The sequence below is a fragment of the Haliaeetus albicilla genome, chromosome 7 (genome assembly GCF_947461875.1).
Source record: "Haliaeetus albicilla chromosome 7, bHalAlb1.1, whole genome shotgun sequence".
Lineage (NCBI taxonomy): Eukaryota > Metazoa > Chordata > Aves > Accipitriformes > Accipitridae > Haliaeetus > Haliaeetus albicilla.
Window position 1 is genome coordinate 6,611,163 of NC_091489.1, and position 12,577 is coordinate 6,623,739.

Consider the following 12,577-nt stretch of genomic DNA (forward strand, 5'->3'; position numbering starts at 1 on the left):
CAGTGGGATGCAGAATGGGGGACTGTGGTCAGTACACAACTGTTCCTTTCTGCTGCTGTTTCCTCCTCACATGTTCTTCTGCTCCAGCATGAGTCCTTCCCATAGGCTGCAGTATTTCAAGGCTGGCTGCAGCGTGGATTGTGTCTACGGGCTGCTGGCCTTCTGGATAGGACTGCTTCAGCGTGGGTCCTCCAGGGGCCACAGTTCCTGCCCGGGATATCCACCTGGTCTGGCGAGGCATCCTCCATGGGCTGCTGTGTGGGTATCTGCTCCACCATGGTCTTTCCCTTGGGCTGCCTGGGTATCTCTGCACCATTGCCTGGAGCACCTCCTCCTCCTCCCTCCTCTCTGGCCTTGGTGTTTGCAAGGTTGTTTCTCACAATTTCCTTTTCTCCGTTCCTCACTTCCTGTGCAGTGTTTTGCCCTTCCTTAAACATGTTTTCACGGAGGCACCACCAGCGTTGCTACCGGGCTCAGCATTGGGCAGCAGTGAGTCCCTTTTGGAGCCAATTGGATCTGACTCTGTCAGACATGGGTGTAGCTGCTGCACTCTTCCCACAGAGGCCACCCTTGCAACCTTGTCCCCCAGCTGCTGAACCCTTGTCACATAAACCCAATAGATAGAGTGGGTCCAACAGAGAGTGAAGCACAACTAGATGGACAGGAATTTCAACAGAAGAGAACCATTCCAGGCTTCAGTAAGGGACAGAAGTAACTGTGAATAACCTCAAGAAAAACGCTCTTGCTGGTCACGCTTTACAATTTGGAAAGAAATGCTCCAAACCCACAGCCATCTAATGTCCCTGGCAAATCTTTCTGAATGCCTTTATCAAGCGGAGTGGATGGGATCTTCACTGCTGTGTTTCACATGCTCCCTGCACCTCTTTGAAACCCCATGGCACTTTCCCCAAGCATTCTGCCTGGCAGGTCCCTGAGGGGACAGAAACCTGCTCTGACGGCGTGCAGGGTTGCAGTTTTGCCTTCGGTTTTGCACAGCCACTGCACGCTCCAGGCATGAGAGCTATCCCAGCTTTTCTCCAAAGCCCCAATAAGATCATGGGTCTGCAAGTGTGCGCAGACTTTGAGGTTGTCCTGCTCGTGTTCTGGCTCGGGCTCTTGTCTTACATGTGTCTGGGGTCAGGCTGGAAAGGCAAGTCAGTGAGTCAGTGAGTCCAGGTCAGCTTGATAGTCATCAGGGTTCAGCAATGTCCAGCAATCACCAGGTGTGTTCGTAGAGGCAAGGCAGGTCTCAGGTGAAGCTGGGAAGCCACCCGCACGTCAGGGTCCAGACTGAGATCAGTGTGGTCCATGGCCCGATACAGGCACGGATGTGTCACAGCTGGAGCTGGAGCTCGGGTTGGGGCCGAGCACTAGGACTTAAGCTTGAAAGCTGCTCCCACGGGAAGAGGCGGTGGCAGTGGCTGAAGCCTCCCAGCAGCAACATCTGGCAATGATCTCAGCAAGGTCAACGAAGGGGAGCGGGTAGACCTCAGTTACACTGCCTCTAAGCTGGATCGGAGACAAGGCAGACTAAGATGGAGCATGCACGTGTGCTCAGGCATGCCTGCATGGAACCATCAAAAGCCTGTACACTCACATAAAGCACATCATCAGCTAGGGACTCTGCTGAGGAGATGCTCAGGACCACACTGTCAGGACAGGACTCAAGTACGCTGGGGAAGGACCAGGCCCCAGACACCCTCCTGGCATTGCCCCACGACCTGCAGGGTCTGCACAGGGAGGGGATATCCTGGTTTCAGCTGGTATAGAGTTAACTGTCTTCGTAGTAGCTGGTACAGTGCTATGTTTTGAGTTCAGTATGCGAAGAATGTTGATAACACTGATGTTTTCAGGTGTTGCTAAGTAATGTTTAGACTAAAGTCAAGGATTTTTCAGCTTCTCATGCCCAGCCAGTGAGAAAGCTGGAGGGGCACAAGAAGTTGGCACAGGACACAGCCAGGGCAGCCGACCTAAACTGGCCAACAAGGTATTTCATACCATGTGACGTCACATTTAGTACAGGAACTGGGAAGTGGGGGCAGGGAATCGCCGCTCGGGGACTGGCTGGGTGTCGGTCGGCGGGTGGTGAGCAATTGCACTGCGCATCATTTGTACATTCCAATCCTTTTATGACTACTGTTGTCATTTTATTAGTGTTATCATTATCATTACTAGTTTCTTCTTTTCTGTTCTATTAAACTGTTCTTATCTCAACCCACGAGTTTTACTTCTTTTCCCGATTTCATCCCCCATCCCACCGGATGGGGGGAGAGTGAGTGAGCGGCTGCGTGGTGCTTAGTTGCTGGCTGGGGTTAAACCACGACAGGGGATGAGGCAAATGAGCCCAGCAAAATTGTCCTGAGAGCACTGTTACTGTTGCAATGGGGTCAGACACTCCCAGCAGAAGCCCACCTGCGTGCAACAATGAGCGACCACCAGAGAGAGACGGGGGAAGCAAGAGAAAAGGATGTGGCACGTCCATGACAGTCCTTGGGCACGCGGACGAGAAGCACGAGCGTGCTGCCCGTTTCCTGACACCTTTGCCACAAACAAGCCCACAGGAATGACCCAGGTGTACATCACCTGCCTGCACGGGACCCCTCCAGCACTTGAGCTGAGTCTTCTGCCTGTGCTGACGTTTGTCTCTGCCCGGAAATCCTTGGGCCTCTCATCCCAGCACTTACAGAAGCCTTCATATGGGAAAGCACGTGGCATAAGCCAGGAAATGAAAAGGCAGCAGTGCAGGAAACCAGGACACAGCCCATACCATTAGGTGGGATGGTCTGCATTTGACATGAGCTTGTCAGAAAATTATTACTTCCACAAAGGGTGCCTCTGGGCCCGAGGCAGTGCAGGACTGCTATAAAAGGCAGCCCGACTCTCTGCTCTCTCATCCACTTCTCTCGCCTCCTTCTCCTTGGGAATCAGGTGAGTGTGAAGCCTCTTCTCGTCCTCCTTCAAGATCAGGCCTTTCCTCGACGTATGTCGCAGCTGCTATGGGCTGTCGTAGCCCAGGGCTGGGAGCTGCTTCTCATGGCAGAGGGAAGGGGAGAGAAGGTCTTCTGCAGAGAGAGGCTGGGACTTAGTTGAGGTGCCTCCTGGCCTTGGAGCGTATGCTGAGCCAGGAGGTGCCTTGGCTCCACTGTGGATGGGTGCAGTGCTGCTTCTCATGTGTCCCCGTGCTCTGCTTCCCCTCCCCCATCTCCCAGGTGCACCTCTTGCCCAGAGACATGTCCTGCTACGACCAGTGCCAGCCCTGCCGGCCCTGCGGCCCGACCCCGCTGGCCAACAGCTGCAACGAGCCCTGTGTCAGGCAGTGCCAGAACTCCACTGTCGTCATCGAGCCCTCCCCCGTGGTGGTGACCCTGCCCGGCCCCATCCTCAGCTCCTTCCCGCAGAACACCGTTGTGGGCTCCTCCACCTCCGCTGCCGTTGGCAGCATCCTCAGCAGTAACGGAGTGCCCATCAACTCTGGGTGCTGTGACCTCTCCTGCATCACCAACCGCTACTGTGGCAGCAGATGTCAACCCTGCTAAAGCTGCTGGCAACGTCCTCGGGCAAGAACCTCAATAACATGGTGCTGGCCAGAAGATAAGAGCTTCGGGGCATTGTTTCCTTCTTCCACTCTCTTCTCTGTCTCTTTCTTTTGCTGTCGGCGTCTCCCAATGCCAGCCTAGTGGGGCCTGCGTCCCTCTGCAGGGCAGGCAGACGGACACCCTGCAGGAGCTCCACTGCATCTTAGTGGCTGCCCCTGGTGCTCCCTGTGAGCCACCTCCTTTTCTTCTTTGGACTCATTAAAGTTGTGCTGCATCCCAGCCTGGGCCTCCGAGTCCTCCTTTCTTCTGAGGCAACTCTTCCAGTCAGCTCAGGGAAAAAGGTGGAGGAAGGGGAGGGTGGCATCCCCTGCAGTGGATTTTGGTTTGTGCCCTTTCCCTTGCAGCTGACAAAGACATCCCTAGCTACTCCACAGCCAGTGGCCATCAAAGAGAGGATTCCTCCCAAGGGTGGCAGGAGTGGGGATGGGGAGACAAGAATGCCTGGGGGTAGCCCACAGCCTCATCTCCACCTTCCCCTCCCCTCCATTACTTGATCTAGGTCCATGGCCAGCACACATAGGCACAGGCAGATGAGACAGCTACCTCTTACAGTCCTTCAGCACCTGGCAGGGCCCAGCTGCTCTCCAGACATGCAGGACTGAGGTAATTCACAAGTTAGGATCGGGATCAGCCGCACTGAGGCTGCACAATGGAGTCCCCGCTCCCTGTGAACCCAACAGCCCCACGGGCCACTGGGGCTCCAGGAGAGCACCCAGTGCTCAAAGATCCATTTTCTGGCCACCACCCCACCATTTACAGGCAGCGGGTGACCGGGCAGATGGCAGCAGTGCACAGAGCAGCCCCACAGCTACTTGCGCTCTCCGCAGTCCAGTGACCCCCTGCCTTCTCATGGCTTGTTTCAGGTGCCCGTCTTCCCTGAGTTTGTGCAAAGGATTTGTGGCTTTGCTATTAATGCCAAAGTTTAGGAATGCTTTTCAATTACACTTGAAATTTTCTTTTTGGACCCTGGCCTTTTAGCCCCAGGCAATGCTCTATATCCTGGTGTCCCTTGGGTATCCGTGGTCTCCTGGGTGCAGAAAAGGAGCTCCTAAAGACAATGCTGGGCTCAAAATAATGTCTCAGGCACACAGCGGCCCATGGACCACGTGAGGTTCCCCTCATGCTCCTCCTGCCCACGGTTCAGGGCAGAGACACCATCTTTGTCCAGCTCATTCGGCACTGGGCACCTTCAGCGGTACAGGACAGGCACCAACCCAAGCACAGCACAAATGCTGGGGATGACCCTGCCCATACTCAGCTTCCCTGGCTCCCCAGGTGCTCTGAGGCAGGGCCAGCCTGAGCTCTGCTCACACCACCGCTGTTCCTCACTTGCAGGGCAGGGTCTTCCTAGTCCTGCAGTCCCTGGCCGTTGGAGATCTGTCCTCCAACAGACCCTGCACACCACTGGGAACCACATTGGACACACCGAAGGGCAGGGCTGTGCCCTGACAGTAGGACACCTCTCCCCATGCCAGGCTCTGCAGGGAACAGGACCAGTCTGGGCAGTTACACGGGGAGGAAGAGTACTAGTACTAAGCCCAGGAAGGCACAGCCCCAGCGTGGGTCCAAGGCCCTGCTCTGCCCTGGCCCCAGGCAATGGACCCCCGGATGGAGCCCTTCAACACACAACAGAGATGTCACCCAGAAGACCTAGATAATCAGTACACTCCTCTGGGTATAGGTATCTGCTGCCTTAGGCAGAAGTCTAATGTGGACCTGCTGACTCACTCTTTGGGGGTTCTCATTTCTCTGGATCGTGACAACAGCCTTCTAGAGAAGAAGTCCAAATGTTCATGTCCCTCTTTGCTATTCCCTGCCTGCAGTGTATGCCTCACTAGGTGAACAAGCCTAGGAAATGAAGAGGACATCAGCCATGCAGCATCCCATCTTCTCTGCAAAATAAATGTTAGTCTCAATTGCAATAAACTCTTTTGGAGTGCGGATTTTCTTTGTCTCGACAGTGGTGCAGTGGAGCCGTCTGCATACAGTGACATCACGATTGAAAGACATCACTGAGAGGATCATAGAATCATAGAATAGTCCAGGCTGGAAAGGACCTTGACAGATCATCTGGTCCAACGTTTCATGGGAAAGGGAGCCTAGATGAGATCATCTACAACCCTGTCCAAGCGCATCTTGAAAACTTCCAGGGGTGGGAAATCTACCACATCCCTGGGGAGGTTGTTCCAGTGAATGATTGTTCTTACTGTAAAAAATGTATTTCTTATGTCAAGATGAACCCTCTCCCAGTGCAACTTGTACTCGTTGGCCCTTGTCTTCTCCTTGTGACTCCTTGTGATGAGAGAGTCTCCGTCCTCTTTGTAGCCACTGGAATACAGTGATGAGGTTCCCCCCAAGCCTTATGTTCCCCAGGGAGAAAAGACATAACTCCTTCAGTCTTTCCTCATAAGACGGGTTCTCCAGCCCTTCGGTCATCTTTAACAGGTACGAGGGGGTGGCGGTGGGTGCCGGATCTGGATCAGAAGAGGCCGAGACAGGGGACTTGGATCCCAGCGGTAGCTTTCTTGTTGCAGAATGGCCATTCAGCAGGAGAGCCACCTGGGTGAAGATGACCACAAACCCCATGTCCATGCTACCAGGGCTTGCAGGAAGCAGATTATCTTTTTCATATGAGTGGTATACTGGAGCAGTTTGCATATGGTGACATCACAATTAAAGGACATCACCGAGAGGATCATGAACTCGGTGGTAGCCAGGAGGAAGGGGGAAAATGACTGTGCCAGCCAGCAGGCAACACAAACGATTTTCCCGGTGACAAGGAAAGTCTTCATCATTTTTGACACAAAGGTTATGGTGTACCAGATCTCCACAAAGGAAACCTGATGAGGAAGAAGAAATGCAGCAGGGTCTGCAGGTGCTGATTGGTCCACGCAGTGACAATGAAGAGGCCATTCTCCACCAGAGTTAGAAGATACATGGAGAAGATAATGGCACGTGGGGCCATGTGCCCACCGTGGGAGGTCTGGGAAGCCCAGGGGAATGAGATCAGTTACCAGCGTCTTGTTCTCCTTTACCGTGGCCCAGTACGTGACCAGAAGGAATCGGCTGCCCAGACAAGAGTGAAGGAACAAAGCTGTGGTGGGATAAATCTGTGATTTCTGTTGCTGTCAGAGGGACAAAACCAGCCCCTGTGGCTGACTGACAGAACCCATTTACCCCAGATGAAGGTCTGACCATGCCTGGGCTGAGGTGCGGGTAGTACACCAGAGCAGGGAGGACCTGGCAGCCTTCCGACTGACATTGCTGGTTTGCTGGAACTGACCATTGCCATGAAATGGCTGACTCCCGTTGCAACTCATTGTCTGTGTGGTAATTCCTGGGTGCATTGGTTTCTTGATTGCCTCATTCTTAATTGCCTACTTCAAATGCCCAAGGTGCCTGTTAGTAGGAATGTAGACGGTGGCTAGAGATTTCATCAAGTGTGATGGGGAAGAGGAGACAACACTTGGCGAGAGCTGGCAATGTCTTTGCCCAGAGGAGCCAAGCTAGGGTGAGACACCCACTAAGCTGAGCATCCCTTGGAAGCAGTTACAATCAGTTCGTTCATGAAACCATGAAATTAATTTACCATGTTGCCAAGTGACAAAATCCACTGCAGGGGATGCCACCCTCCCCTTCCTCCACCTTTTTCCCTGAGCTGACTGGAAGAGTTGCCTCAGAAGAAAGGAGGACTCGGAGGCCCAGGCTGGGATGCAGCACAACTTTAATGAGTCCAAAGAAGAAAAGGAGGTGGCTCACAGGGAGCACCAGGGGCAGCCACTAAGATGCAGTGGAGCTCCTGCAGGGTGTCCGTCTGCCTGCCCTGCAGAGGGACGCAGGCCCCACTAGGCTGGCATTGGGAGACGCCGACAGCAAAAGAAAGAGACAGAGAAGAGAGTGGAAGAAGGAAACAATGCCCCGAAGCTCTTATCTTCTGGCCAGCACCATGTTATTGAGGTTCTTGCCCGAGGACGTTGCCAGCAGCTTTAGCAGGGTTGACATCTGCTGCCACAGTAGCGGTTGGTGATGCAGGAGAGGTCACAGCACCCAGAGTTGATGGGCACTCCGTTACTGCTGAGGATGCTGCCAACGGCAGCGGAGGTGGAGGAGCCCACAACGGTGTTCTGCGGGAAGGAGCTGAGGATGGGGCCGGGCAGGGTCACCACCACGGGGGAGGGCTCGATGACGACAGTGGAGTTCTGGCACTGCCTGACACAGGGCTCGTTGCAGCTGTTGGCCAGCGGGGTCGGGCCGCAGGGCCGGCAGGGCTGGCACTGGTCGTAGCAGGACATGTCTCTGGGCAAGAGGTGCACCTGGGAGATGGGGGAGGGGAAGCAGAGCACGGGGACACATGAGAAGCAGCACTGCACCCATCCACAGTGGAGCCAAGGCACCTCCTGGCTCAGCATACGCTCCAAGGCCAGGAGGCACCTCAACTAAGTCCCAGCCTCTCTCTGCAGAAGACCTTCTCTCCCCTTCCCTCTGCCATGAGAAGCAGCTCCCAGCCCTGGGCTACGACAGCCCATAGCAGCTGCGACATACGTCGAGGAAAGGCCTGATCTTGAAGGAGGACGAGAAGAGGCTTCACACTCACCTGATTCCCAAGGAGAAGGAGGCGAGAGAAGTGGATGAGAGAGCAGAGAGTCGGGCTGCCTTTTATAGCAGTCCTGCACTGCCTCGGGCCCAGAGGCACCCTTTGTGGAAGTAATAATTTTCTGACAAGCTCATGTCAAATGCAGACCATCCCACCTAATGGTATGGGCTGTGTCCTGGTTTCCTGCACTGCTGCCTTTTCATTTCCTGGCTTATGCCACGTGCTTTCCCATATGAAGGCTTCTGTAAGTGCTGGGATGAGAGGCCCAAGGATTTCCGGGCAGAGACAAACGTCAGCACAGGCAGAAGACTCAGCTCAAGTGCTGGAGGGGTCCCGTGCAGGCAGGTGATGTACACCTGGGTCATTCCTGTGGGCTTGTTTGTGGCAAAGGTGTCAGGAAACGGGCAGCACGCTCGTGCTTCTCGTCCGCGTGCCCAAGGACTGTCATGGACGTGCCACATCCTTTTCTCTTGCTTCCCCCGTCTCTCTCCGGTGGTCGCTCATTGTTGCACGCAGGTGGGCTTCTGCTGGGAGTGTCTGACCCCATTGCAACAGTAACAGTGCTCTCAGGACAATTTTGCTGGGCTCATTTGCCTCATCCCCTGTCGTGGTTTAACCCCAGCCAGCAACTAAGCACCACGCAGCCGCTCACTCACTCTCCCCCCATCCGGTGGGATGGGGGATGAAATCGGGAAAAGAAGTAAAACTCGTGGGTTGAGATAAGAACAGTTTAATAGAACAGAAAAGAAGAAACTAGTAATGATAATGATAACACTAATAAAATGACAACAGTAGTCATAAAAGGATTGGAATGTACAAATGATGCGCAGTGCAATTGCTCACCACCCGCCGACCGACACCCAGCCAGTCCCCGAGCGGCGATTCCCCGCCCCCACTTCCCAGTTCCTGTACTAAATGTGACGTCACATGGTATGAAATACCTTGTTGGCCAGTTTAGGTCGGCTGCCCTGGCTGTGTCCTGTGCCAACTTCTTGTGCCCCTCCAGCTTTCTCACTGGCTGGGCATGAGAAGCTGAAAAATCCTTGACTTTAGTCTAAACATTACTTAGCAACACCTGAAAACATCAGTGTTATCAACATTCTTCGCATACTGAACTCAAAACATAGCACTGTACCAGCTACTACGAAGACAGTTAACTCTATACCAGCTGAAACCAGGATATCCCCTCCCTGTGCAGACCCTGCAGGTCGTGGGGCAATGCCAGGAGGGTGTCTGGGGCCTGGTCCTTCCCCAGCGTACTTGAGTCCTGTCCTGACAGTGTGGTCCTGAGCATCTCCTCAGCAGAGTCCCTAGCTGATGATGTGCTTTATGTGAGTGTACAGGCTTTTGATGGTTCCATGCAGGCATGCCTGAGCACACGTGCATGCTCCATCTTAGTCTGCCTTGTCTCCGATCCAGCTTAGAGGCAGTGTAACTGAGGTCTACCCGCTCCCCTTCGTTGACCTTGCTGAGATCATTGCCAGATGTTGCTGCTGGGAGGCTTCAGCCACTGCCACCGCCTCTTCCCGTGGGAGCAGCTTTCAAGCTTAAGTCCTAGTGCTCGGCCCCAACCCGAGCTCCAGCTCCAGCTGTGACACATCCGTGCCTGTATCGGGCCATGGACCACACTGATCTCAGTCTGGACCCTGACGTGCGGGTGGCTTCCCAGCTTCACCTGAGACCTGCCTTGCCTCTACGAACACACCTGGTGATTGCTGGACATTGCTGAACCCTGATGACTATCAAGCTGACCTGGACTCACTGACTCACTGACTTGCCTTTCCAGCCTGACCCCAGACACATGTAAGACAAGAGCCCGAGCCAGAACACGAGCAGGACAACCTCAAAGTCTGCGCACACTTGCAGACCCATGATCTTATTGGGGCTTTGGAGAAAAGCTGGGATAGCTCTCATGCCTGGAGCGTGCAGTGGCTGTGCAAAACCGAAGGCAAAACTGCAACCCTGCACGCCGTCAGAGCAGGTTTCTGTCCCCTCAGGGACCTGCCAGGCAGAATGCTTGGGGAAAGTGCCATGGGGTTTCAAAGAGGTGCAGGGAGCATGTGAAACACAGCAGTGAAGATCCCATCCACTCCGCTTGATAAAGGCATTCAGAAAGATTTGCCAGGGACATTAGATGGCTGTGGGTTTGGAGCATTTCTTTCCAAATTGTAAAGCGTGACCAGCAAGAGCGTTTTTCTTGAGGTTATTCACAGTTACTTCTGTCCCTTACTGAAGCCTGGAATGGTTCTCTTCTGTTGAAATTCCTGTCCATCTAGTTGTGCTTCACTCTCTGTTGGACCCACTCTATCTATTGGGTTTATGTGGCAAGGGTTCAGCAGCTGGGGGACAAGGTTGCAAGGGTGGCCTCTGTGGGAAGAGTGCAGCAGCTACACCCATGTCTGACAGAGTCAGATCCAATTGGCTCCAAAAGGGACTCACTGCTGCCCAATGCTGAGCCCGGTAGCAACGCTGGTGGTGCCTCCGTGAAAACATGTTTAAGGAAGGGCAAAACACTGCACAGGAAGTGAGGAACGGAGAAAAGGAAATTGTGAGAAACAACCTTGCAAACACCAAGGCCAGAGAGGAGGGAGGAGGAGGAGGTGCTCCAGGCAGTGGTGCAGAGATACCCAGGCAGCCCAAGGGAAAGACCATGGTGGAGCAGATACCCACACAGCAGCCCATGGAGGATGCCTCGCCAGACCAGGTGGATATCCCGGGCAGGAACTGTGGCCCCTGGAGGACCCACGCTGAAGCAGTCTTATCCAGAAGGCCAGCAGCCCGTAGACACAATCCACGCTGCAGCCAGCCTTGAAATACTGCAGCCTATGGGAAGGACTCATGCTGGAGCAGAAGAACATGTGAGGAGGAAACAGCAGCAGAAAGGAACAGTTGTGTACTGACCACAGTCCCCCATTCTGCATCCCACTGTGGTGCTTAAGGGTGGAGGAAGTAGAAGAGCTGTGAATGAAGGAGGGAAGTTGAGGCTGTGAAAAAGAGGTGGGGATGGGATAAAGGCGTTTTAAGGGTTTTTTTTTGCTGTTTCTCACCATCCTGCTGTACTTTTAATTGGCAATAAGGTAAATGAATCTTCCTCCAGTCAAGCCTGGTTTTGCCTGTGATGGTGGTCGGTAAGTAATCCCTCTGTCTTTATCTCGACCAGTGAGCTTTTTCACCTTACTTTCTCCTCCTGTCCTGTTGAGGAGGGAGAGTGAGAAAGCAGCTGGGTGGGTGTCTGGAAGCCAGCCAAGGTCTTTTTAGTTTCACACCAGTTATGGCAATTAGAGGTGCCATGACTGTTTGTCATTCACATGCTTTTTTTCTGCTTGAATCTGTGCCGTCAGGAGCAGTCTCTTTCTCCCGCTGTTGTTGCCCTCAGAGGACGCTGGGCAATGCTGTCAGCTGGCCTTTGTGCTTGTGTACCTGGGAACTAGGGACAGCTTTACAGCTTTTCTTTCCCCAACCGTCCATCCCTCATTGCCTCTCTTTTCCGGCCCATCCACTCTCAGTCTTTCACAGGTAGGTCAGTGCAGAAGACCTCAGCTGTCTTTGTAGTCCCAAATTTCTGAGGTTCGAGCACCAAAGGCTGCTCCCCATGAGCTCTAGGCTTCAGGAGAGGAGGAAGCTCGGACGTGGGGCACAGTACAGTTCTCCTCTCTTGGCACCCAGGCAGGAGGCCCTTCTGTGCAAGGCTGGGCTCTGTGGGTAGGGCCCTCAGTTCTCCCTGGGCACCCCTATTTCCACTGTGCACCCAGAGATCTGCAAATGAAGATGCTGTTTCTGTGAGGGTCTGGGGTTAGTGGCCTGAGGGAAAAGGAGAAGGTGGTGAGAGAGCTTCTGCCATGGAACTGTTCTGTCCCTGCACCCCGGGATGGGATTGCCCTTGCCGTGAGCTGCAAAGAGGGAGCGCGGGCTGTTCTGACCTGTGCTCTCTCTAGAGTTTCACGGGAGGAACTGTCAGTCCCTCACCTGTGCCATCTTGCAGGCCCATGCAAAAAACCTTTTTGCCCTGGAGCTGCTCCGTCGGATGGGATTTGGGGATGTGCACTCTGCAAGACACCTCAGCCCTGCAAATCTGTGTAATGAACCGCTGGGGCTGCATGGAGCACTGTATGGGTGTGACGGAAGAACAGGCGACTTGCCCTAGCTGTCTTTGCCCTTGGATGCATGCCATGGCCCTTCCTTCTGGAGGTGGGTGGGAAGGTGAGGAGGAGGCGGCTCTGGGCTCTCGCCAAGGTGATTTCTCCTGCCGTCCCCTCCTTCCATCCTCACGGCCGCCTTCTGTCTGAGCCTTCTCCCCCAGCAGAGCTCCATCCAGAGCAAGAGGAGCTGCCTTGAGTGCTTGTGGGGCTGCCGACCTCCCAGGGCCTCCTGCAGCACTGGGGTCCTC

At 54.2% G+C, this 12,577-nt stretch overlaps 2 pseudogenes; one reads left to right on the forward strand and one right to left on the reverse strand.

Annotated features, from left to right (window-relative positions):
• The first annotated feature begins 2,794 nt into the window (after positions 1-2,794).
• On the forward strand, positions 2,795-3,816 carry LOC138685808 (feather keratin Cos2-3-like; annotated as a pseudogene).
• Positions 3,817-7,306: 3,490 nt separating this feature from the next.
• Positions 7,307-8,324, reverse strand: LOC138685809 (feather keratin Cos2-3-like; annotated as a pseudogene).
• Between the last annotated feature and the right edge of the window lie 4,253 nt (positions 8,325-12,577).